This window comes from Camelus ferus, chromosome X (genome assembly GCF_009834535.1).
Source record: "Camelus ferus isolate YT-003-E chromosome X, BCGSAC_Cfer_1.0, whole genome shotgun sequence".
Classification (NCBI taxonomy): Eukaryota; Metazoa; Chordata; class Mammalia; order Artiodactyla; family Camelidae; genus Camelus; species Camelus ferus.
The window spans coordinates 72,615,985-72,641,767 of NC_045732.1; the positions used below are offsets into that span (position 1 = coordinate 72,615,985).

At 38.0% G+C, this 25,783-nt stretch overlaps 1 protein-coding gene across 5 annotated transcripts in view; it reads right to left on the bottom strand.

Annotated features, from left to right (window-relative positions):
* Positions 1-25,783, bottom strand: part of LHFPL1 (LHFPL tetraspan subfamily member 1) — a 161,504-nt gene that overhangs the window by 68,904 nt on the left and 66,817 nt on the right. For 4 of the 5 annotated variants that reach the window (XR_004317806.1, XR_004317808.1, XR_004317807.1 and 1 more), the window contains 2 exons: positions 8,394-8,536; positions 6,123-6,241 (listed from right to left, as the gene is read on the bottom strand). The gene's annotated coding sequence lies outside the window, so the exon portion shown is untranslated. Of the gene's footprint in view, positions 1-6,122; positions 6,242-8,235; positions 8,537-25,783 lie in introns of those variants that run through there. The other variant, XM_032474473.1, reaches the window with a different exon arrangement.

A 25,783-nucleotide genomic window follows, 5' to 3' on the forward strand; every position in this document is an offset into this window, starting at 1 on the left:
TTGGCATAAAATGAAAATATGCTCATAAGATAATAATCTATGTGACTAGAGGACAGGGTGTCAGTAGGGGGATGGTAAGAGATCAGGCAGGAAATATCAGCTGGGGTCAAGTTTTAGAAGGTAAAGGGAAGCCATTCATAGTCTGAGTAAAAGAGCATTATGATCTAGGTACCACAGAAGATGGGGACAACTGAGGCAAAGAAACCAGCTTTTCTAGCCTAGGCATGCCAAAATATGGGACCAAACCAAAATGGCCTATTTTTTTTTTAAAGGAAAATAAGGGACAACTGTTGATAGCTGACCTCAGAAATACTTATATTGCTGTCTAAAAGCAATTCCAATTATGTTCATTTCTGTGAATGGTTATACACACACACACACACACACACACACACACACACGTATATGGAGCAGCAACATAATAACCATTTACCATTGAACATGTATCAGATTAATTATGCTGCAAATTTTATTTCACTTTAAGCCATGAATTTTGTTCATGTGTGCTCACTCAGCCTTCTGGGTATGGTGCTCATTACGGTGAGAAAGGGAGAGTGGAGAAACTCGGCCAGCCACTTGGCCTTTGGCTTTATCATTTCTCACCCACTTTTGTTTGAGAGTAACTTTTTCAATCCCCAAAAGGCAGGTGAGCTCCTTCCTCCATCCTGGATGGAAATTTTGAGGAAAAACCCCACCAGGAAAGGATAAGGCCACCCCAAAAGCCAAGAGCCTGAGCAAAGTTGGTCACTTGATTATTCTGTTGCAAGAGCCAAAGTGGGCCACCTCTCAGCTTCTCCACTGAGTCCCCACCCAAGATGTGCCCCAGGCCACTGTCTCTGGTTGCTCAGCTGGGGAGACTGTCCAGACCAGCCCTGGGAGTTCTGCCTTACACTCTACTTAGCAACATGTCAGAGGCAAAAAGCCCAAAAAACAAAACCAGAAAAAACTGTAGTATTAGATGGAAGGAAACAAAAAAGGCCCAGGGGAAAACTGGAGCCCATTTGAGTAATCAATCATCAGCCAAAGCCGAGCACTGCAGCTATTTATATGGGGATCTTTAGGTTGTAATAGCAACATGTTTATTCATGGCCCGACTTTTTTCTAGGTCAGATATTTCAAAGAACACACACAATCATACTCATACATTTTCTTGCTCTCCCTAAACAGGATGCCTGCACTTAAAGATAAAGCAGAGCATTTTAGAACAAAGAGGTGGGAGAGGAGCCAAGGGAAGAGGTGGGAAGGATGCACAGAATGGAATAAAAGTCAATGTAAGGGGGACTTACAGAATATCCAGACTTGCCTAGGACAGTTCCATTTTATGCCTGTTGTAGACTAATAACAGTTAATTATTTCCCTTCCTGATTTAGAGAGTAAATTATATGGTCATCCTATCGAGCCCATTATTTTAAAGAGAAATACCTTGCATTTTTATATCTCATTTTAACTTTCAGTAGACTTCGTCATCCATTATCTCTAGTAACATTTAAAACAGCTTTATAAGGTGGGTACAGTGAGTACTATTATGCCCTTTTAATAGATGAGAAAACTGAGGCAAAAAGGGGTTCTTTTTCCTGGAGCCAATAAATGGCAGAACTGAGATTCTTGTTTTCTAGTCTTGTGCTTTTCCCAATTGTACCGTTTTGCTGTCCCTATTAGTACTTAAGACATGTTCAATTCTAATTTGTTCAATAATAAACATAAAGTTACTAGTGAGCTATGTACAATGCTCTGCACATTGATCCTGAGCTAGACACAAGGTTCATACAAACCTGGAAACAGTGGGAAAATCCTCTGTAGGTTAAAATGATGAGAAAGTGTAGGGTGAATAGAGCCATGTCTTCTATTATGGTAGCTCCCATCAAGGGCTGTCAAATATTGGATGACAAAGTTGGTAAGCTGGCATATAGACTGAGTCCAAGTAGACCCTTGGGAAAATGTGAAGTAAGAGGAGCTTGGATTCAGGACTGGTGCCTTTCATGCTAACCTGTGCTGAAGCCAGTGCCTCTGGACCCCTACTCTGCTCATGTTGTCCATTGCCCTATGTTTACCTACCTACCTCTGCAACAAGTGACAATCCACAATGTCCTCTCAAGCAAGCCTGGGTCTCCAATGAGAGCAAGTTAAACCAGATAACAGGTTAAAGGTACCTGATTATCTAAGTTATTCACTGTGAGTGGAGAAATGGTGATTTGAGACTTCACCCTTCCAGTGGTATTTGCATTTGGAGAGAAGGCATAGGGCCTTTCCAGTGTCCCTTTCAGATTCCAGCTACAACCCAGCTCATCTGACTGCTTGTTAAGTAGGAAACAGCAGCCCAGCATATTCCTCTGCAGACCTGGCAATCAAACTTGCCAAAGAGGCAAGACAGGCAAAGATGAGATCACAGTGGTATTGTCCGCTGGCTGCTGCTCACCACTCTGGCCAGTCCCCAAATACCCAAAAATGTCTCATTCTTCATAGAGGGGGTCTTATGGCTTTGTACAGTAAGTATGAAATCAGAAAGCAGTAATTGTCAGTTCTGTTTCTGGATCGACTATACTTAGTTTTGTTGCCATGGGCAAGGTTTTACACCTGCTTTGCATTCATCCATTCATTCCACCATTAGTAAGTGCCTACAATACATTGGGTCATGTGGGAGTTCCCATTGATACTGCAATAAATAAAACATGGTTTCTGCTGTCCATGAGCTCACAGGTTAATTGGGAAAACAAACAGGTAAATAAATTATTACAATACAGTGTAATTAGTGTTATTCATTCATTTGTTCCATCATTTGTTCAATAAACATTTTTTGAGCCAAACTCTGTGCTAGGTACTGGGGCTACAATGGTAAGCAAGAAAGATAAGGGCCCCCAGCACCTTACACCCAACACAGCGCCTTACACAAAGACAGCTCTTAGCAAGTAAGTGACTTAATTTACTTAGAAGGTTTTACAATTTTCTTTAAAATAGTGGAACCCTTTCTTCAAAGGAAAGCTTGCATGAAACCCTAATATTATCAAAGAAATGAACGGGGCAAGGGAAGAAGGTAAACACTAATATCTAAAAAATAAAGGAAAGGAAAGGAATTTTCAGATTGAACTTGGAGTGTGAGCCCAAGAACTCTGCTCTAGTATTCTATTTACCCCCTAAAAAACTCTCTTACTTCTAAGCAGTCCATGAGGCAAGGACAAAGGGCAGCATATCTGTATACTCTGCCATCTTCACTGGTGAATTTAATTATGTGCATCGATGACCCAGAAGCAAATGTGCCTGGGGCATGATATTTGTTCAATAAATATTTTTACTTGAGTGGAAAACTCTAGATAATTTTCAGTGGTTTATTAGGTTGCATTTTATAGTCATGTAGAACTTTGGGTCCTGCACGGAGAGGCAGAGTCTGATGTACTTATGAATGATGTTCATCTCCATGATCTACTTCAATGCCAGAAGCAGTGATATTTGGTTTCTGTTCCCTATTTAGGCTCCAGACAGAACTTGAGGTGCTGTGGCTTCTGTCTTGACAAGCAGCACTTTACATATGAAGTCACAAGATCCTAACTATTGATCCCACCATCCCTGAAGGTGGCTAGGGACTGACTGAGACCCATGGCTGGCCTCCTGCTTAGGAACAATTCTGGTCAAGGTTTTTTGGGGGGGTCAACCTTATTTACCTCACATAAAGAAGCACCTTCTTCCCCAGCCAAGCAACGTCATTTCTCTTGGCTGATTGATCTGCCTTGTTGTGGCATGAAGCTCCTATGATCTTCATCTAATCTCCCTCTGCATAGTTTTAAAGAATATTTCTTAAAGCAAGGTCTAAGAACCACATGAATGAGAGAACAGACAACGACTTACGTTAGCATATACATTTCAGATGGAATCATCTAACAGGGAAATATCAGTGTGTGTGTGAGAGGAGCAGGAGCAAGGAAAAGCGAGAGGGGTGGGGGCATGAACACAGCTCACATCATATAAAAGGAAGGCATGAAGGGCCATGAGGAGTGAGAGGACTAAGAGTGTGAGAGGAGTGGGGGCCATGAAAAGGTCTAGCAAGAAGTGACAGCTCTGGTGGAGTCCCCCCAAGACATACTCTCAATCTCGACAATGCTGAAAATGCAGTCTGAGGACCTGCTGCCTCGGAAGCCCCTGGGGAGCTTATTAAAATGTACATTTCCAACGGGATTGTGTGGTGTGGTTATACAACTCTACGAATTTACAAAAAATCCTTAAATTGTATACATAAAACAGGTGAATTTTACGGTATATAAATTATACCCCAATAAATTTGTTTAAATACAGATTCTGGGGCATCACCTAAGACCTTCTGAACAAGAATCTCTTGGACTGGAACCTGGGAATCTCTATCTTAATAACTTTCCCTGGTGATTTTGATGCCTGCTGAAGTTAGAGGGGCATCCTGTCAACATAGATGAATCATAAAATATTAGAGTTGAGTGGGAAATGCAGCAGTAATGTTTAGAACAACATTTATGTAAATTAAAAACCCATGCAGATTCTGCATAAACACACACAAACGAAAGATATGCATTGACTACCTCGGAATGGTTGGCTGCAGTAAAGACAGAAGACAGAGACAGACGGGGAAGAGCCGGCATGCCTTAGGGGAGGGGCTTTTGAACAGTTCTCAGGAGAATCAGGATTCTACCTTTAAATCCATCAAGGAGAGAAAGAATCCCTTTTGTCACTTCCCCAGCGAGCCCATTCTAGTTTTAAAGCTTGCCTGGTCTTGCTGTTTCACAGTGGTCTCTTTCAATGCCATGCCAGCCCAGAACTCCTTGATCTATCATGGGAACCTCAAGCTTCAGCAACAAAACCACAGGGCAGAGTATGTTTGTGACTGCCAACTGGAGGGACTCCCCAGGGGAAAATGAACGACTTAGATCTCAGGTTCAATTGAATCAGTTCTCACTGATTGCTTTTATGCCTCCAATAAAAGCCCCACAATTAAATACTTCCACTTCCTGAGCTGTTTGCAGGGAAAAAAAATCAGAGTAATTAGTAACAGGAAGCATGTATTAAGAATATGCAATTAAATATATTAGGTTATTATTTATGTCTAACCCTCCTGAGCATAAATCATTAATACAGACTCCCATGAATTAGCCCACTTTACCAGAGGTTGAAGATTTTATCACAGATTCTCAAAGTGTGGCTCCCTGACCAGCTGTGTCAGCATGGCCTGGGAACTTGTTAGAAATACAAATTCTTGGGATCCACCCCAGACCTACTGAATATAAACTCTGGAGGGTTGGGACAGCTGTCTTGGTTTTAACATGCCTTCTATGAACTTCGGGGGCACTGAACTACTGAACCTTTGCTCTACATTTAAGAAGGGAGCTAGTCAGCCACACTGCTGCCAGAGGAGGTGAGCCACCTTTAACTGGGTCAAGAAAGGGACAAAACCCTTTGAGAGCGAGTCCCAAGAGTAAAATCCATGCCCTTTTGAAAAAAGATGCACTCACTCCCCCCTGTCAGAAGCATCCACAGCTCCCCTATGTTACATACAACCTTGTCCAAAACTCCATGTCGCAATACATTCCTGCCCACTAATATCACAGGGTAACAATCAATTGGAAAGGGAGCTCTTGCAGCTTGCTAAATTTTCTAAAGATAGTTCTGCATATTTATTCTATGTAAAGTTGTATAGAAGGACATTTATAACTTCAAGGTACTAAAGAACTAAGTAAAGCAGTCCATCTGAGGACTTTATTCTTTCTCTCTCTCTCTCTCTCTCTGACATACACATACACATACACATACACATACACACACACACACAGACTCTCATGTACATTATTAGTAAACGGCAGTCTTTAAAATTTAGAGGCTGTTGTCTTTTCCCCCTGGCATTTTACATCAGATCACAAAGTCAATTACCTATAGGGACAAGATGCGTAACATAAATGAGTAATGTGGGTCTGACATCAGGAAACCTGACACCCAGCCTCTGGGTGGGTCAGCTGCTACAGAGCTCCAGCTTATTTAGCTAGATGTAAATCATTTTCGTACTTAATTGTTGACTTTTTAAATGCTGGCCTCAATTAAAACTAGCACACCACAAAAGCCAAACAAAATATATCGGCTCAGGGACCAGCCAGGTTGGATTTCTGCTTTACCTTGTACCACGCAGCTTGCACCAGGAAGGCTGGAGTGTCCCCATGCGGTCTTCCTGCTCTCCCCGCCAGCGCAGACACCTTCGGCCGAAGTGTGTAATGTACATGTGGAGGCCACACCGCTGTCAAAGGCCCAATAAGAGGTTTGGATTTAGAAAACTCAGACTGTCTTGTATCTTGTATGGATTCAAGAATTGTGACTCAATTCTAGCTCTTAATGACTGATGCTTAGATCAAGATAATTTCATTATCTATTCTATTATTACTTGTTATAGTGCTCATTATAGGTACAAATAAGCATTTATTACTTCAATTATTACTTATAACATTGTAATCAGTCTCAGAGAGAGAGGGGGAGAGGGGAGAGAGGGAGGGGAGGGAGGGGGAGAGACTTTATACTCCTCCATTATCCTCCCAACAAAGTTACCAGTTTGGGGTTAGAAAGAGGTTGCAGAGTTCTGTGTTTCATTTGGCATATCTCTGATTACCAGTGGATTTTTTTCATAGGCATTTTGATGATATACAACTCCTTTAGGGTGACTGGCCTATTTCTATCTTTTACTCACTTTTTCACTGGACACTTTTTTTGTGTGTGCAGGAACGATTTATATGTCCTGCATATATGTCCTTTGTATCCTATACATGTTAAACATTTTTCTCAGTTGGTATTTTTCACACTCTATTATTTTATTGAGGTATAATTTATACACCAAAAAGGTAGACAAATCCTAAGATGAGTTTTGACAAATGTGTGCACTCATGTAACCATCATCACCCTGCTCAAGATCGAGGACATTTACAGCACAGCAGAAGCTTCCCTTGTGCCCTTTCCCAAACAATACTGCCCTCAAGATGGCTCTCACTTCTATCACCCTAAATTGAATTTAACATGTTCTTGAATTTCATATGAATGGACTCATCCAGTGTTTACTCCTTTGTGTGACTTCTTTCACTTAACATAATGTGTTTGACATTCATCAATGTTTTGGGGTATATCAGCAGTTTGTTCTTTGAAAAAAGTACTGTGTTATATTCCATCTTATGAATAGGCTACAACTTTATTATCCATTCTATTATTCATGGATATTTGAATTGTTTCTACGTTTTGGCTCTTATGAATAAAACAGCTATGAAAATTGCTACAAGTCTTTGGGTAAACATATGTGCTCATTTCTCTTGAATAGATACAGAGCACTAGAACTCCTGGGCTACAGGACAGGTATATGAGAATGAAAATTTTTTTTATTACAATATCACTTAATTGTTTGAAGGTCTTCTGTATTGCATGGGAAAAAAATTCAGTGTTCTATCATCGACATTCTTTTAAACAATCAATCAGCTGGTAATGTGACTAGCCCTTCAATTTTATTGAAAGTAAATAATTTAAACCATATGACTTGCAAAGGGATTTCTTTCCCAATTATTGAAAACCCCACTGGTCAAAGCTTGAATTTGAGGAACAAAGTAAATAACAACAGTATAGGATTATAGCCCATCGAATACAAGAAACAGCCATGAGTCCATATTGATATAATATAAATTTAAATAAACAAATAAACAAATGGAGGGATGGCTATTCCTTACAAAAGAATTCCAGGTAGTAAATATAGAAGGAATGAGGGAAATGGAAAATCACCATTAGAACATCACAGTAATAATTATAGCAGACAAGATCCACCAATGGATGCTAAAAATTGTGGGCAAAAGTTTAAGGAGGACCTAGATATTTGCATAGTCTCAAAGTATCTCCCCCAAGATATGCATGAATTGCAAAGGGAAACATTTAAAATTATTTAAAAATGAGACATTAAAAAATTGGAAGTTGTGCATTTTAAGATTTGTCTCATGGGCTACAAACACATAAACACATATATATACATATTTTGCATGCTATATTTCAGCTTTCTAATCTAAATCTCCTAAAAGTGCCTTAAAACTTACGGTAGAAAGACATTTGAGAATTTTATATATAGATTAGTAATTTAATTTTATTGTTGAAAATTATTGTTTATAATTATTCATTTGACAGAATTACATAAACATATCAGCTGAGGAGAAAGATTTTTTTCCCCTAATTAAATGAAACTGTCTTCCTAAAGTTCTGGGCACCACATTCCAGAAGCATTTTAGAAACATTTTGTCCTCCATTTGTACATAAGTAGATGTTCTGCTTTTATACGGGCATTTTTAATCTATGTGTAAAAATTAACAACACATGGTAGAAAAGCTATAGGACCATTAAGAAGTGAGAGGTTCACAAAAGTTATTTCTTACCAGTGCTCTTGGATTTTCTTTCACAGGACTCTTTCTCAGGAATGTTGCTATTGTTTTTTAAACAGTAATTAGAAGATGGGTTATATCACAGCAAGATTCAGGATGTGCGTTCTGCCTTTCTTTTGTGTAGCTGGAGGACAATTCTGAAAGGACAAGTGGGAAAGGTCAACATTGGTAGGATACCTTAATTGCAGGCACATTCTTAGGCACATCAATTTTGGGAATTATACATAGGGAAGTTGAGATGATGAAGGAAATTGGTTCTCTTCATTCTTTTTTTTTTTTTTTTTTTTTTTTTTTTGCCTGCATATCCCTTGGGAAGTCTTTGTGTTCCTCCAGAGAAAGGAATGCTGCTGATTTATGGTGATTCCAGGGTTTCAGAAAGACGTGAGAATTTCTGTTTCAGTGCTTCAATAGCTTCAAGTTGACATTAATTATAATGGCTATAATTGGTACAAGTACTATTATTATATAAGTCATACTAACAACTTTTATTACATAGCATTTTGGGGTTGTCAAGTTCTCTCATATATGTTACCATTTCATGTCATTCTCTTTGCCTTTAGTTATCCTTAAAGCACAGCCTGAGGGAAAGGCCTGGCTGCAGGTATTAGAGAAGAAATTGCAAGGAGAGACATGGGGAAGTGAAAGACGAAAGAAAAAAAGACAATACAGTCTTGAGTTGGGTATCTCCAGGGATGGTTGCAAAGCTGAGAAAACTAAAAGAGTGTGTCTCAGAACTACCATCTCAGGGGAAAATGTGGAAAGCATTTGTTCATAAACTCTGGCTTCCATTGGTCAAGAGGGGTCTCAAGAAAATCCAACCATAAGATATCCTCAAAACCACAGGGTAGGGAGCAATAGACAGTGGCAGCGATCCAATGTGAGGCAGTGTCAGGTTGGAAGTCTTCAAGGAAATCAACAATGCAGTAGTGCCTGGGGTAGGAGGTGAGATCAAGATGGTTTGAAATCACACAAGAAGTGTCCTATACATGTCCTTATAGCAACACTATGAGATAGGGCAGGCATTATTATTAATCTCATTTTAAAAGACAAATATATCAACAACCTATTGTGCTATTACAAGTAAATGACTTGGCCAATTTGTGACTCAGTTTCCATAGATGGAAAAAAGCAGGGATTAAAACCTCTTACCCCTTCCATTATAAAAATAACTAAGATAACATCTGCAAAATGCTATGAGCTCCCAGAGCACAGCTATGTAAATAAATTATTGTTATTGTGCTTTATAGTCAATTCAAAAATAAGATGAGTCTTTTGTCATTTTAAAATACTGAATTCTACATCCAGCAAAATTGAAAAATGCATGGGGCCAATTTTAGTGCTCATTCTTTATGCATATCTCCCACTGACTTTAGAGGGAGTTTGGCTCTCTCTGTCTATACATAATTATACAAAGTAATCATAAAATTCCATGTTTTAGTTCTTGTATAATGAGCCTCAAAAGTCCATAATGAACTACAAATATTCATAGAAAATATTCCTAATTTTAAGATTGATAATTCACTGCTGCTTCTATTTTGTGCATCAAGAACAACTAGTGGCATGATTACTTCTCAGAATTTATGTCCTCATTCAGGAGGTAAGTGACTTCTTTTGTATTGTATTGCATTTGTGGCATCCTTTGAAGGAAGCCATATTGAAGCCTTTCCTAGCTCCCTCACCATCTGTGACTCTGTGCTATATCAATACATCTCCACCTCAAAGTACAAGGAGGAGTTACTCTACAGTGACCCAGATGGACATGAATGGCACAGAATTGCTGGGTTAGTAAACCACTGCTGGCCCATGGTTCGGCTTGAATGATTCTCTTTTTTCTTGATTAATTGACTGGTTTTTGGTATGGTCATGGAGCTATGATCATAGCCTTAAGATTGTAACCCATGCCATCATGCCTGGGTAATCACAATCACCTTCCTGAAATCCCAGGCCAAGGTAATGATACAAAGAGAATCTTAGGACTGTATAAACTTGTGAGAGCTCATTTCTTCTTTTTCTTCTGTTCCTTCTTATTCTTCTTCCTCTTGTTCATTCCTGGTTTGTATTATGTGTTATATTCTGTACATCTTAACTCATTAGTTCTTATAATAAACCCATGCAATAATTGTATTATCATATCCATTTTACTGATAAGAAAACTGATGCTTAGATAGGTTAAATAAATTGTCCAAAGTCACCTAGCTTGTCAGTGATTGAGCTAGTACTCAAACCCAGGTTTGTCTGATGCCAAAGAATTTATTGCTTCCCTTTAAATCATGTTCTGCCTCTGATGAAAGAAAGTTCTGTGTCTCCGGGACACTGGTTATCAGGGCAGCTTTATACTATACTTGAATTTGTTATTTCAGTCATTTCTACACCTAGTATAGATACAATTACTGCTCTGGCCTCCACATCATGCACCATGGCCACAATAATCTCTAGCTCTGACCCTATCCTGAAAGTCTGAAGTTTGTGCCTAACCCTGACAGTCCTTGGTATGAAGATCTGGAACCAAAAACATTCATACTTTTAGTCTTTTCAAAACCTCATGATACCTATATCCCCAAGTCCTTCTCCACCCATTTGTTTATTCAAAACATTTTTATTGGATGGGCACTAAATGGCCATTACCCCTACATTCATGAAACTTATAGTCTGATGGGAGAGATAGACACACATACAAATGACACCCACATATGCACATACACTGACACATGAGATAAGTTGGAGGAAGAAAACAAATAGGGTGCCATGCCAGAGAAAAATGGAGTTGGGTCTATTTTAGATTGTCAGGGAAGGTCACTCTGAGGTGGTTATCTGGAAAGATAGAAAGGAGCAAGTCATGTGAAGAGCCAGAGAAAGAGCACAGCAGACAGAAGGAAGAGAAATGGCAAGAAAAGAAGGGAAAGGGTTTGATTAGTTCAACCAATAGAAAGAAGACCAGCCTGGAGTACAGTGGAAGTGGGATCAAGACGACAGAGTAGGAGGATGTGGAGCTCACCTCCTCCCACAAACAAATCAAAAATCACCTATACCTGACAAAGAAATGGAAAGATATCCCATGTTCTTGGGTTGGAAGAATTAATATTGTTTAAATGGCTATACTACCCAAAGCAATCTACAGATTTATCCAGGACATTTTTTTTTTTTACAGAATTAGAACAAACAATCCTAAAATTTACATGGAATCACAAAAGACCCAGAATTGCCAAAGTAATACTGAAGAAGAACAAAGCTGGAGGAATAACCCTCCCAGACTTCAGACAATACTACAGAGCTACGGTATTAAAAACAGCATGGTATTGGTACAAAAACAGACATATGGATCAATGGATCAGAATAGAGAGCCCCGAATAAACCCACAAACTTTTGGTCAATTAATCTTTGACAAAGGAGGCAAGAACATACAATGGAGAAAAGACAGTCTCTTCAGCAAACGGTGCTGGGAAAACTGGACAGCTGCATGTAAAATCAATGAAGTTAGAACACTCCCTCACACCATACACAAAAATAAACTCAAAATGGCTTAAACACTTAAACACAAGACAAGACACTATAAATCTCTTAGAAGAAAACATAGGCAAAACATTCTCTGACATAAATCTCAGCAATGTTCTCCTAGGGCACTCTACCCAGGCAATAGAAGTAAAAGCAAAAAATAAACAAATGGGACTTCATTAAACTTATAAGCTTTTTCACAGCAAAGGAAACTGTAAACAAAACAAAAAGACAACCTATGGAATGGGAGAAAATATTTGCAAATGATAAGACTTACAAGGGCTTAATTTCCAGAATATATAAACAACTCATACAAATTAATAAGAAAAAAACAGACAACTCAATCCAAAAATGGGCAGAAGACCTAAACAAGCAATTCTCCAATGAAGACATACAAATGTTCAACAGGCACAGGAAAAAAATGCTCAATATCACTAATTATCAGAGAAATTCAAATCAAAACTACAATGAGATATCACCTCACACCAGTCAGAATGGCCATTATTAAAAAATCTACAGATGATAAATGCTGGAGAGGGTGTGGAGAAAAGGGAACTCTCCTACACTGTCGATGGGAATGCAGTTTGGTGCAGCCATTGTGGAAAACAGTATGACGAGTCCTCAAAAGACTAAAAATGGAATTACCATATGATCCAGCAATTCCATTCCTGGGCATACATCCAGAGGGAACCTTAATTCAAAAAGACACATGCACCCCAATGTTCATAGCAGCACTATTTACAATAGCCAAGACATGGAAACAACCTAAACATCCATCAACAGGTGACTGGATAAAGAAGCTGTGGTATATTTATACAATAGGATGCTACTCAGCCATAAAAATTAATAAAATAACGCCATTTGCAGCAAAATGGGCAGACCGAGAGAATGTCATTCTAAGTGAAGTAAGCCAGAAAGAGAAAGAAAAATTCCATATGATATCACGTATATGTAGAATCTTTAAAAAAAAAAAAAAAAAAGACAAATGAACTTATTTACAAAACAGAAACAGACTCACAGACATAGAAAACAAACTTATGGTTACAAGGGAGGGAAGGGGATGGGAAGGGATAAATTGGGAGTTCAAGATTTGCAGATACTAATATATATATAATAGATAAACAACAAGTTTACACTGTATAGCACAAGGAACTTTACTGAATATCTTGTAGTAACTTATGGAGAAAAAGAATATGAAAACAAATATATGTATGTTCATGTATAACTGAAACATTATGCTGTACACCAGAAATTGACACAACATTGTAGACTGACTATACTTCAATAAAAATATATATTAAAAAACAAAAACAAAAAACCCAAAAATCATCTACATGGGAATTATTCTTATAGAAAATCAACTGGAATCTGGTAGATCTCCTATACAACCAAAGCTGTAAGAAAGATTTCCATGTAACTAGGTAGTAATGGGGGGCAGGGAAAATAATCAGGATGGAATCAGCACTGCTAGGAAGGATCTTTAAAGGAGAGAAAGTCCAGATGGGCAGACTCTCCCTCTGGGGAGTCCCCTTGCCTGCTAGGAAATCCATTGGGACAGACAGAGGGGCTGGAAAAGCCGACTCTACTCGCGGGAGTTGCTGTGTGCTGGCTTACTAACAATCAGGGCAGAGAGAGACCAGCAGTGGCAGCTGCCACCTTGCCACACTTCCCAATCTGAAGTGCATACCGGGTGAGACTACAAATATACCAAGAGGATAAGCACTGAATCTTGGGTGACAGACCCTGGGAGAGGACTCTCTGTAGCTGCATGGAGACACCCTGGAGGGTCTGGGGTGTAGTCCAGCCCAAACCATGGGCATGGTGGCAGCAGATCCAGCTGTGGGCCCATTGTCAACTAGTGCACAGCAGAAGCAGATCTGGCCATGACAGACGTTGGAGTGTGTACTGGGTGGCAACACAGAAACATACATCTCAGGGGGACGACTCCTGGGAGGGGAACTCAGTGGTTATTTCCCCAGGGGGATTGCTCTGGTCTGCCAATCCCACACTACAGCTTGGAGACAGATTTGTGAAAACATCCTATAAGAGGTCTGCCACAGAAGCAGCCAAGTCCCAGGTGGCAGCACAATCATCTCAATTCCTGCAGCCAGTGTCCAGGACCCTATCACCAGCCCACTCAAATCCACAGCCTAGTACTAGGTCTCTAAAATATATGTTCCCAATACAGGAGCACCTAAATATATAAAACAAATACTAATGGACATAAAAGGAGAAATTGACAGGAATACAAAAATAGTAGGAGACCTTAACACTCTACTCACATCAATGGACAGATCTTCCAGATAGAAAATCAGTAAGTCGGGGCCAAGATGGCGGAGTAGAAGGATGCTCGTAGCTCACCCTCTCCCACAAATACACCAAAACTCACATCCACAGGACCCACCCAGCCAACCAGAGCACCTGCTGAACTCCAACAGAACATCGCCCTCTTCAAAAGACATAGACGCCATAAATCTGGTAGGAGAAAAGGAAAGAAAGAAAAAGCAAAACAGAGCGGGAAGGGTCCCACGGGGAGGGAGAGGCAAAGGAGGACTGGTGCTCCTTTGCTGGCTCTCCCCTCTCCAACAGAGAGGCCAGTGGGACGGAGGGGGAGCCTCTGAGGCTCAGATCTGTACGGAGCAGCTCTTGACTGACAGAACTATGTTAAACAGGCACAAAGGGTCCCTGCGACCCCCAGCACGAGATGCGAGCTGGGAGCTGGGGGCTGGGATAGGCTGCTGAGCCAGGCAGAGGACTGGGGTGGCTGCACTGAGGCAGCCCCGGGGGACTGCAGGGGGCTACATGCCATGGCGCTGTGGCTGGGAGGGGATACGGAGAAGAACAACCTGGGTCCCCCATAAATTACAACAAAAAAAAGCAAAGCAACACTGCTGGTGTGCTCTGGGTGGAGGGGTGCCGTAGCCTTTGTCGCCTCAGACCCACGGCACCATTACTGGCGCTTCTCAGGAGAAGAGAGGCAGGGTGCAGCCACAGCCACCATCTCCTCCTGTGCACAGCACTGGGCAGGGGCGGGGCCGAGCCCTGAATCTGCACCTGGGGGGTCCACAGCCTCCTGGGAAGGACTGAGACTTGTTTACTGCCCGAGGCAGATAGGCTCTTTCTGCCCTGGTCCCTTAGAGAATTCGCGCTGCCAAGACAACAAGGAGCTGGGTTTGGCACGGAGCAGGGGCAGGGCTGTTCCGTGGTCTTCCCGGAGCCCACCTACAGAGCGCCAACCCGAGGTAGAGCAGGCAGCTGCACAGAGAAGGGAAGCGACCAGCGCAGGGAGAGTGCAGGTGGCCACTTGCCTTCCTGGCAGGAATGCAACACCTGACCGGGGTGCTGGGAGTGGGAGCGATCCACCCACCTACCATGCCCAAGTGCAGCATCTGACTGCGGCTGCATCAGGAGGGGCAGTGACCCGCCCACCCACCATGAAGGAAAGCAGCACCTGACCCAGTGTTGGGAGGGGCCACGATCTACTTGCTGACAGGCACTGGGAGCAGCACAGATGAGGGCGCCAATGGAGGGCCTCTGGAAACAGCAAGATGAGTACGCAAAACAGGGCAAAACATAAAGACCTCTGGATAAAATCATTAAGAGTGCAGTCTCCACGAGAACACCCCCCCCCTTTTTTAATCTTATCTGTTCTATTACCTTTTTAATTTTTACTTTTTAAACAATTGTATATGCTTCCAGTTTTAATCCCTTAAATTTTTCTTTTAAAATATTTTTATTGTTATTATGTTTAAAAATACACCTCATTTCATTTTTACTTCTCTTGGTTTTGATCTCCTATTATTGATTATACACAGGTTTCAAATATCTTTTTTGTCCTTTTCTCCTTTTTGTAAGGTTTTTAAAAGATGTCTCAACTCGATTGCTATTCTGCTTCAACTTCCGCTTCTCTTATTCATTATACACTGTTTTCAAATCTTTTTTTCTCCCTTCTTTCAAAATTCTCTTTTTATTTTATCTTTTATTATCTGTTCTATTTTCTATTACCTTAATTTTTACTTTTTAAACAATTGTATATGTCTACAGTTTTAATCCCTTTTAAATTTTTTAAAAATATTTTTGTGATTATTATTTTTAAAAATCCACCTCATTTCATTTTTCTCTTGATTTTGATTTCATGTTATTGATTATACACAGGTTTCAAATATTGTTTTTTGATCTTTTCACCTTTTTTAAGGTTTTTAAAAGACATCTCAACATGATTGCTAGTATGATTCAAATTGCTCTTCTATTATTGATTATACACTGTTTTCAAATTTTTATTCCCCATTCTTTTAAAATTCTCTCTTTTTTAAGTTTTATTCCTGCATAGGCTTTAGATAGATAAATAAACTCCTTAAGGACCACAATAGATAACTGATACTCCATAAGCCACAGTACCAGAGAGATATGTGCAAGATGAAGAAGCAGAGGAAGCACTCCCAATTAAAAGAGCAAGAGAAAGCCCCTGAAAGAATGATCAATGAAATAGATATTGATGGCCTACTAGATCAAGATTTCAAAAAAAGTGATCAAAGTACTGAAGGAACTAAAGAGATAGTGTTTAGAGTTACAAAATATGTCAAAAATGAAACTGAAGCTACAAAGAAGAGCCAAGTAGAATGGGTAAACTGATTTGCTGAGATGAGAGCTGATCTAAAGGCTGTACAAAGCAGGCTAGATAATGCAGAGGAACAAGTAAGTGACCTAGAAGATGGCCAGAGTCAAGGATAAAGAAATGATCCTAAAGACAGCAAGAGAAAAGCAAAGAGTGAGTTACAAGGGAACCCCCATAAGGCTCTCAGCTGATTTCTCTACACAAACACTACAGGCCAGAAGGGAGTGGCAAGATATATTCAAAGTCCTGAATGAAAAAAAGATGCAGCCTAGGATACTTTATCCAGCAAGACTATCCTTTAGGATAGAAGGAGACAAAGAATTTCACAGACAAGAAAAACTACAAGAGTTTAGCAACACTAAACCCATGCTCAAAGAAATATTGAAAGGTCTACTCTAAATAGAAAAGAAGCAGGATGCTACAGAAATGAGAAACTTGTAACTGAAAAGTTGATAACTATCATGAATTACAAATAGAATAAACACAGAATTGTAAAAGAAGACATCTAAATCATTAAGAGTGGGAGAGGGAAGCAAGAAAATATAGAGTATTTTTTTTCTTTTTAAAATTTTTTGTTCTCAGTAGGATGGGTTTGAGCTTATATTAATATATGTTTAATACAAACAGTTATAGTAATGGGTTAATAGACTTACAAAAATGAGTAACCACAAGCCAAAAACTTACAAGTGAGTCACAAAGACTAAATAAAATCCAAGATAATACAAAGGAAAATTACCAAACCACAAAAGGAAGAATGGAACAAAGAAGAAATACCAAATCAACTGCAAAAAGAAGTTCAAAATGGCAATAAACACACATCTATCATTAATTACTGTAAATGTCAATGGACTAAATGCTCCAATCAAAAGACATAGAGTGGCAGACTGGATAATAAAGCAAGAACCTTCAAAATGCTGCATACAAGAGGCCCACTTTAGGGAGAAGGACCCATATAGATTGAGAGTGAAAGGATGGAAAAGGATATTCCATGCAAATGGAAAAGCCAAAAAAGCAGGTGTAGCAGTACTGATTTCAGACAAAATAGACTTTAAAACAAAGGCCATAAAGAAAGATAAAGAAGGACATTTTATTATGATTAAAGGAGTAATACAAGATGAGGATATTACATTCATTATATATATATATATATACATGCACCAAATATAGGAGCATCTAAGTACATAAAACAATTACTAGCAGAGATAAAGGGGGATATTGATGGGAACACAATCATAGTCAGAGATTTTACCATCACATTAACATCACTAGACAGATCGTCCAGACAGAAAATAAATAAGGCAACAGCGAACTTAAATGATACAATAGAAAAATTAGATTTGATGGATATTTTTAGAGCATTACACCCCCCAAAAATAGGATATATATTCTTTTCAAGTGCAGATGGAACATTTTCTAGGACTGATCACATATTTGGGCAGAAAAGAAGTCTCAATAATCTTAAGAAGATAGAAATTATCTCAAGCATCTTTACTGACCACAATGCCATGAAGCTAGAAATCAACTACAGAGAAACAAAGGAGAAAAAAAGGAAAGCATGGAGATTAAACAAAATGCTATTAAAAAACCAATGGGTCAATGATGAAATCAAAGTTAAAAATTAGAAAATACCTTGAGACAAATGAAAATGAAATTAGGGACAACCACACAAAATTTATGGGATGCAGCAAAGGCAGTGCTAGGAGGGCAGTTTATAGTGATGATACAGGCCTTCCTCAAAAAAAGAGAACAATCTCAAATAAACAATATAACCCATCAGCTAAAAGAATTAGAAAAAGAAGAGCAAAAAAACCCCAAAAGTCGGCAGAAGGAAGGAAATAATAAAGATCAGGGAGGAAATAAATAAAATGGAGATTAAAAAAAACATACAAAAAAATCAATCAAACCAAAAGCTGGTTTTTTGAAAGCATAAATAAAATCGACAAACCTCTGGCCAAACTCACAAAGAAAAGAGAGCACAAATAAACAAAATAAGACAGTAAAATGGAGAAGTTACAACAAACAATATAGAAATACAGAATACCATATGAGAATATTATGAAAAAATATATGGAACCAAAATGGGTAACCTAGAGGAAATGGACAAGTTTTTGGAAACATACAGTCCACCAAGACTGAATCAAGAAGAAACTGATCATTTGAAAAAACCTATCAGTAGACATGAAATTGAATTAGCAATAAAAAAAACCTCCCTACAAATAAAAGTCCAGGACTGGATGGCTTCACCGGGGAATTCTACCAAACATACAAAGAAGAACTCATATCAGTCCTTCTCAAGCTCTTCCAGAAGACTGAAAAGGAGGGAATACTCCCAAACTCATTCTGTGAAGCCACCATCACCCTGATACCAAAACCAGGCAAAGACACCATCAAAAAAGAGAATTATAGACCAATATCACTGATGAACATAGATGCAAAAATCCTTACCAAAATATTAGCAAATAGAATCCAACAGCACATGTAAAAGATTATACATCATGATCAAGTGGCGTTCATCCCAGGGACACAAGGGTGGTTCAATATATGCAAATCAATCAATGTAATACATCACATCAACAAGAGAAAGGACAAAAACCACATGATCATCTCAATCGATGCAGAAAAAGCATTTGATAAAATTCAACACCCATTTATGATAAAAACTCTCACCAAAGTGGATATAGAGGGAACATATCTCAACATAATAAAAGCTATATATGAAAAACCTACAGCCAGCATAGTACTCAATGGTGAGAAACTCAAAAGCTTCCCACTAAAATCTGGGACAAGACAAGGCTGCCCACTATCACCACTCCTATTCAACATAGTCTTGGAAGTCCTAGCCACAGCAATCAGGCAAGAGAAAGAAATAAAAGGCATCCAAATTGGAAAAGAAGAGGTAAAAGTATCACTATATGCAGATGACATGATATTATATACAGAAAACCCTAAAAGGTCCGCACAAAAACTACTAGAACTAATTGAAGAATTCAGCAAGGTAGCAGGTTACAAAATTAACGTTCAAAAATCAGTTGCATTACTTTACACTAACAATAAATCAACAGGAAAAGAAAGTAAAGAAGCAAACCCCTTTAAAATAGCACCCAAAGTAATAAAATACCTTGGTTAGAATAAATCTAACCAAGGAGGTGAAAGACTTATACATGGAGAACTATAAACCATTGATGAAGGAAATTAAAGAAGACTTAAAAAATGGAAAGATATCCCATGCTCCTGGATTGGAAGAATCAATATTATTAAAATGGTCATACTGCCCAAGGCAATCTACAGATTTAATGCAATCCCTATCAAATTACCCAGGACGTATTTCACAGAACTAGAACAAATCATAATAAAATTTACATGGAACTACAAAAGACCTAGAATTGTCAAAACATTACTGAAGAAAAAGAAAGAGGATGGAGGAATAACTCTCTCAGACTTCAGACAATATTATAGAACTACAGTAATCAAAATAGCATGGTATTGGTAAAAAAGCAGAAATATGGACCAATGGAACAGAATAGAGCCCAGAAATGAACCCACAAACTTTTGGTCAATTAATCTTTGATAAAGGAGGAAAGTATATACAATGGAATAAAGACAGTCTCTTCAGCAAATGGTGTTGGGAAAACTGGACAGCAGCATGGAAATCAATGAAGCTAGAACACTCCCTTACACCATACACAAAAATCAACTCAAAATGGATCAAAGACTTAAACATAAAACAAGATACAATAAACCTCCTAGAAGAAAATACAGGCAAACATTATCTTGCATACATCTCAAAAATGCTCTCCTAGGTCAGTCTACCCAAGGAATAGAAATAAAAGCAAGAATAAACAAATGGGACCTAATTAAACTTACAAGCTTCTACACAGAAAAGGAAACCATAAGTAAAACAAAACAAAAACCTATGGAATGGGAGAAAATTTTTGCAAATATGAAACGAACAAAGGCTTGATCTCCAGAATATATAAGCAGCTCATATGACTTAATAAGGAAAAAAACAAACAACCCAATCCTAAATGGGCAGAAGACCTAAACAAGCAACTCTCCAAGGAAGAAGTACAAATGATCAATAGGCACATGAAAAAATATTCATTATCACTAATTATCAGAGAAATGCAAATCAAAACTACAATGAGGTATCACCTCACACCAGTCAGAATGGCCATCATTCAAAAGTCCATAAATGACAAATGCTGGAGAGGCTGTGGAGAAAAGGGAACCCTCCTACACTACTGGTGGGAATGTAGATTGGTGCAGCCACTGTGGAAAACAGTATGGAGATTCCTCAAAAGACTAGGAATAGACTTACCATATGACCCAGGAATCCCACTCTTGGGCATATATCCAGAAGGAACCCTACTTCCAAAAGACACATGCACCCCAATGTTCATAGCAGCACTATTTACAATAGCCAAGACATGGAAACAACCTAAATGTCCATCAACAGATGACTGGATAAAGAAGTGGTGGTATATTTATACAATGGAATACTATTCAGCCATAAAAAACAACAACATAACACCATTTGCAGCAACATGGATGTCCCTGGAGAATGTCATTCTAAGTGAAGTAAACCAGAAAAAGAAAGAAAAATACCATATGAGATCACTTATATGTGGAATCTAAGAAAAAAAAAAAAAAAAAGAACATAAATACAAAACAGAAACAGACTCACAGACATAGAATACAAACATGTGGTTGCCAACAGGGAGGGGGTGGGAAGGGATAGACTGGGAGTTCAAAATTTGTAGATACTGACAGGCATATGCAGAATAGATGAACAAGATTATACTGTATAGCACAGGGAAATATATACACGATCTTGCAGTAGCTCACAGCAAAACAAAAATGTGACAATGAATATATGTATGTTCCAGTATAAGTGAAAAATTGTGCTCTACACTGGAATTTGATACAACATTGTGAAATGACTATAACTCAATTAAAAAATGTTTAAAGAAAAAAAGGCAATCAATAAGTCAACAGAGATCCTAAATGACAAAACAGACCAGTTGGACTTAATTGATATCTACAGGACACCACATCCAAAAAAACAACAACCTAACAGAAAACCCACCAGAATACACATTCTTTTCAAGCACACATGGAATATTCTCTGGGATAGACCACACACTAGGTCACAAAACAAGCCTCGATGAATTTAAGAAGGTATAATTATTTCAAATATCTTTTCTGACCACATGGTATGAAAGTAGAAGTCATATACAGAAAGAAAAATGGAAAAGAATACATGGAGATTAAACAACATGGTACTTTAAAAAAAAAAAAATCAGTCATTGATTAAATCAAAAAAAGAATTAAGAAAGTACCTCAAGACAAATGACAATGAAAGCACAACCTTACAAAATCTATGGGATGAAGCAACAGCAGTTCTAAGAGGGAATTTTATAGTGACACAGGCCTTCCTCAAGAAACAAGACAAATCTCAAATTAACAATCTAACCTTTCACCAAAAATAGTTACAAAATGAAGAACAAACAAATCCAAACTCAGCAGAAGGAGGGAAATAATAAGTATAAGTAGGAAATAAGTAAAATAGAGATTAAAAAATAGAAAAAAATAATAAAACCAGGAGTTGGTTTTTGAAGATAAACAAAATCAAGAAACCTCTAGCCAGGCTCACAAAGAAGAGAGGGCCCAAGTAAATAAAATAGGCAATAAGAGAAATAACAACCAATAACTCAGAAATACAAAATTCATAAGAGAATACTATGAACAGTTATATGCCAAAAAATTGGATAACCTAAAAGAAACAGACAAGTTTCTAGAAACATATAGCTGGCCAAAACTGACTCAAGAAGAAACAGGTAATTTGAACAGACTGCTCATCAAAAGGGAAAAAGAATCTGTAATAAAACAGACTGCCTGCAAACAAGAGTCCAGGACTGGATGGCTTCACTGAGGAATACAAAGACGAAGTTATACCTATCCTTCTCAAACTGTTCCAAAAGATTGAAGGGGAGGGAACACTCCCAAATTTATTCTATGAAGCCATCGTCACCCTGATACCTAAACCAGACAAAATATACAACAAGAAAACTAAATTACAGGCCAATATCTTTGATGAATATAGATGCAAAATTCTTCAACAAAATATTAGCAAACCAAATTCAACAATACATAAAAAGGATCACACACCATGATCAAGTTAGATTCATTCCAGGATTGCAAGAACATTTCAACATGTACAAATCAATCGGTGTGATACACCACATTAACAAAAGGAAAGACAAAAAAAAATGATCATCTTAACAGATGCAGGAAAAATATTTGACAAAATTCAACATCCATTCATGGTAAGAAAAAAAAAAACTCTCACCAAAGTGGGTATTAGGGGAACATATCACAACATAATAAAATCCATTTATGGCAAACTCACAGCCAACATAATACTCAACAGTGAAAGCTAAAAGCCTTCCTGCTAAATTCAGGAACAAGACAAGGATATCCACTCTCACCACTTCTATTCAACATAGTATTGGAAGTCCTAGTCCCATAAATCAGACAAGAAAAGGGAAGGTATCCAAAATGGAAGGGAAGAGGTAAAACTGTCACTATTTGCAGATGATATGATACTTTATATGGAGAACCCTAAAGTCTCTACACAAAAACTATTAGAACTAATACATTAATTCAGCAAGGTAGCAGGATACAAGGTTAATATACATAAATCTGTTGCATTTCTTTACACTAACAATGAAATATTGGGAATTTTTTAAAATCCCATTTAAAATTCTTTCAAAAGAAATACCTAGGAATAAACCTAACAAAGAAGTAAAAGACCTATACACTGAAACCTATGAAACATTGATAAAGGAAACTGAATATGATGCAAAGAAATGGAAATATATCCCATGCTCTTGGATTGGAAGAATTAATATTGTTAAAATGATCATGCAATCTACAGATTTAAATGTGATCCCTATCCAAATACTCATGAAACTTTTCACAGAACTAAAACAAATAATCCTAAAATTTATATGGAACCACAAAAGCCCCACAATTGCCAAAGCAATCCTGAAGAAAAAGAACAAACCTGGAGGCATAACCCTTCCAGAATTCAGACTATACTACAAAGATATAGTAACCAGAACAGTGTGGTATTGGCACAAAAACAGATTTATAGATCAATGGAACAGAAATAAACCGACACACCTATGGTCAATTAATCTTCGACAAAGGAGGCAAGAATATACAACAAGTCGGGATGGGAAAGTTGGAGAGCTACATAGGAATCAAATCACACCAAATACAAAAATAAACTCAAAATGATTTAAAATCCTAAGTATAAGACATTGCACCATAATACTCCTAGAAGAGAACATAGGCAAAACATTCTTGGACATAAATTGTAGCAATATTTTCTTTGATTAATCTCCCAAGGCAAAGGAAATAAAATCAAAAATAAACAAATGAAACCTAATCAAACTTAAAAGTTTTGCACAGCAAAGGAAACCATCAACAAAACAAAAAAAACAACCTATAGAATGGGAGAAAATATTTGTAAATTATGTGACTGACAAAGAGTTAATATCCAAAATATACAAACAGCTCATACATCCAATATCAAAAAATCCAAACAAGTAATCAAAAAATGGGCAAAATACCTAGATATTTTTTCCAAAGAAGACATAACAAATGGCCAATAGGCACATAAAAAGAGGCTCAACTTCTTTAATTATTAGAAAAATGCAAATCAAAACAACAATGCAAATCAAAATCACACCAATCATAATGACTATCATCAAAAAGTCTACAAATAATAAATGCTGGAGACAGTATGGAGAAAAGGGAAGCCTCCTACTCTGTGGTGGGAATGCAAATTGATATAGCTGCTATAGAAAATAGTATGGAGTTTCCTTAAAAAGCTAAAAATCAAGCTACTATATGATCCAGTAATTCCACTCCTGGGCACACATCCAGAAAAGATGAAAACTCGAATTTAAAAAGATACATGCACCCCAACATTCATATCAGCACTATTTACAATAGCCAGAACATGGAAACCACCTAAGTGCACATCAATAGACGACTGGCTTAAGATGTGGTATTTATATACAATGGAATATTACTCGGCCATAAACAAGAGTGAAATAATGCCATTTGCAGCAACATTCATGGGCCTGGAGATATCATACTAAAATGAAGTCAGATAGAAAAAGACAAATATTATACGATACTACTTATATCTAGAATCTTAAAAAATAGAAATACAAATGAACTTATTTACAAAACAGAAATAGACTCACAGATAATAGAAAACAAACTTATGGTTACCACAGGGGAAAAGCGGGGGAGGAATAAATTAGGACTATGGGGTTAACAGATATAAACTACTGTACATAAAATAAATAAGCATCTAGGAATTACTGTATAGTACAGGGAACTATAGTCAACATCTTGTAATAACCTATAATGAATAATCTGAAAAAAAATATAAAACTGAGTCACTTTGCTGTACACATGAAACAAACACAATATTGTAAATCAGCTTTGTCAATCAATATTGTAAATTAAAAAAATGAGTACCTTGAGCTTACTGAGTGAGAGAAAGAGACTGATAGGAGGTGAAGTTGTTGAAAGACGGTGGAGCCAGATCTTGACCAGACTTGTTGGCGACCTTGAAAAAGTATTTGTTTACTTCTTAGATTCACAGGAAGTCATTACTTTTTAAGTGCCAGAGTGATGTAATCTAATTCTTAGTATGTAAGATCATTTTGACTGTTGTATGGAAAATAGATTAGATGATGGAAAAATCGGAGGCAATGAGACCAATTAGGAGTTGCTTGCAGTTGTTCGGGTTAGAGATTATAACAGCTTGGACTGGGGTGATAGTCGATGTGGTGAGAAATGAATTTTGATGGTGGAACTGATAAGATTTGCTGACAGATTGCTAGAGGGTGAAGAAAAGCAATCAAGAATGACTCTCAGGTCTTGGTCTGAGCAACTGGAGGAATGATCTGACCATTTATCAAGATGGGGTATGCTGTGGGAGAAATAGATTTGCGGAAACACCAAGATTCTGTTTTGGTCATGTTCTACTTGAGGGGCCATTAAGACCTAAGTGGAGACATTGAACTGGCAATCAGGTAAATGAGTCTGGAGCCCCAGGGAGATATCAGGCCTAGATATGTAAGTTTAGGAACCAGAATGTAGATGGTAAATAAAACCATGGAGCTGCATGGGATCATTTAGGGAAAGAATCTGTTTATTTTCTTTCTTGCCTGCTCTTGCCCCACATTAAAAT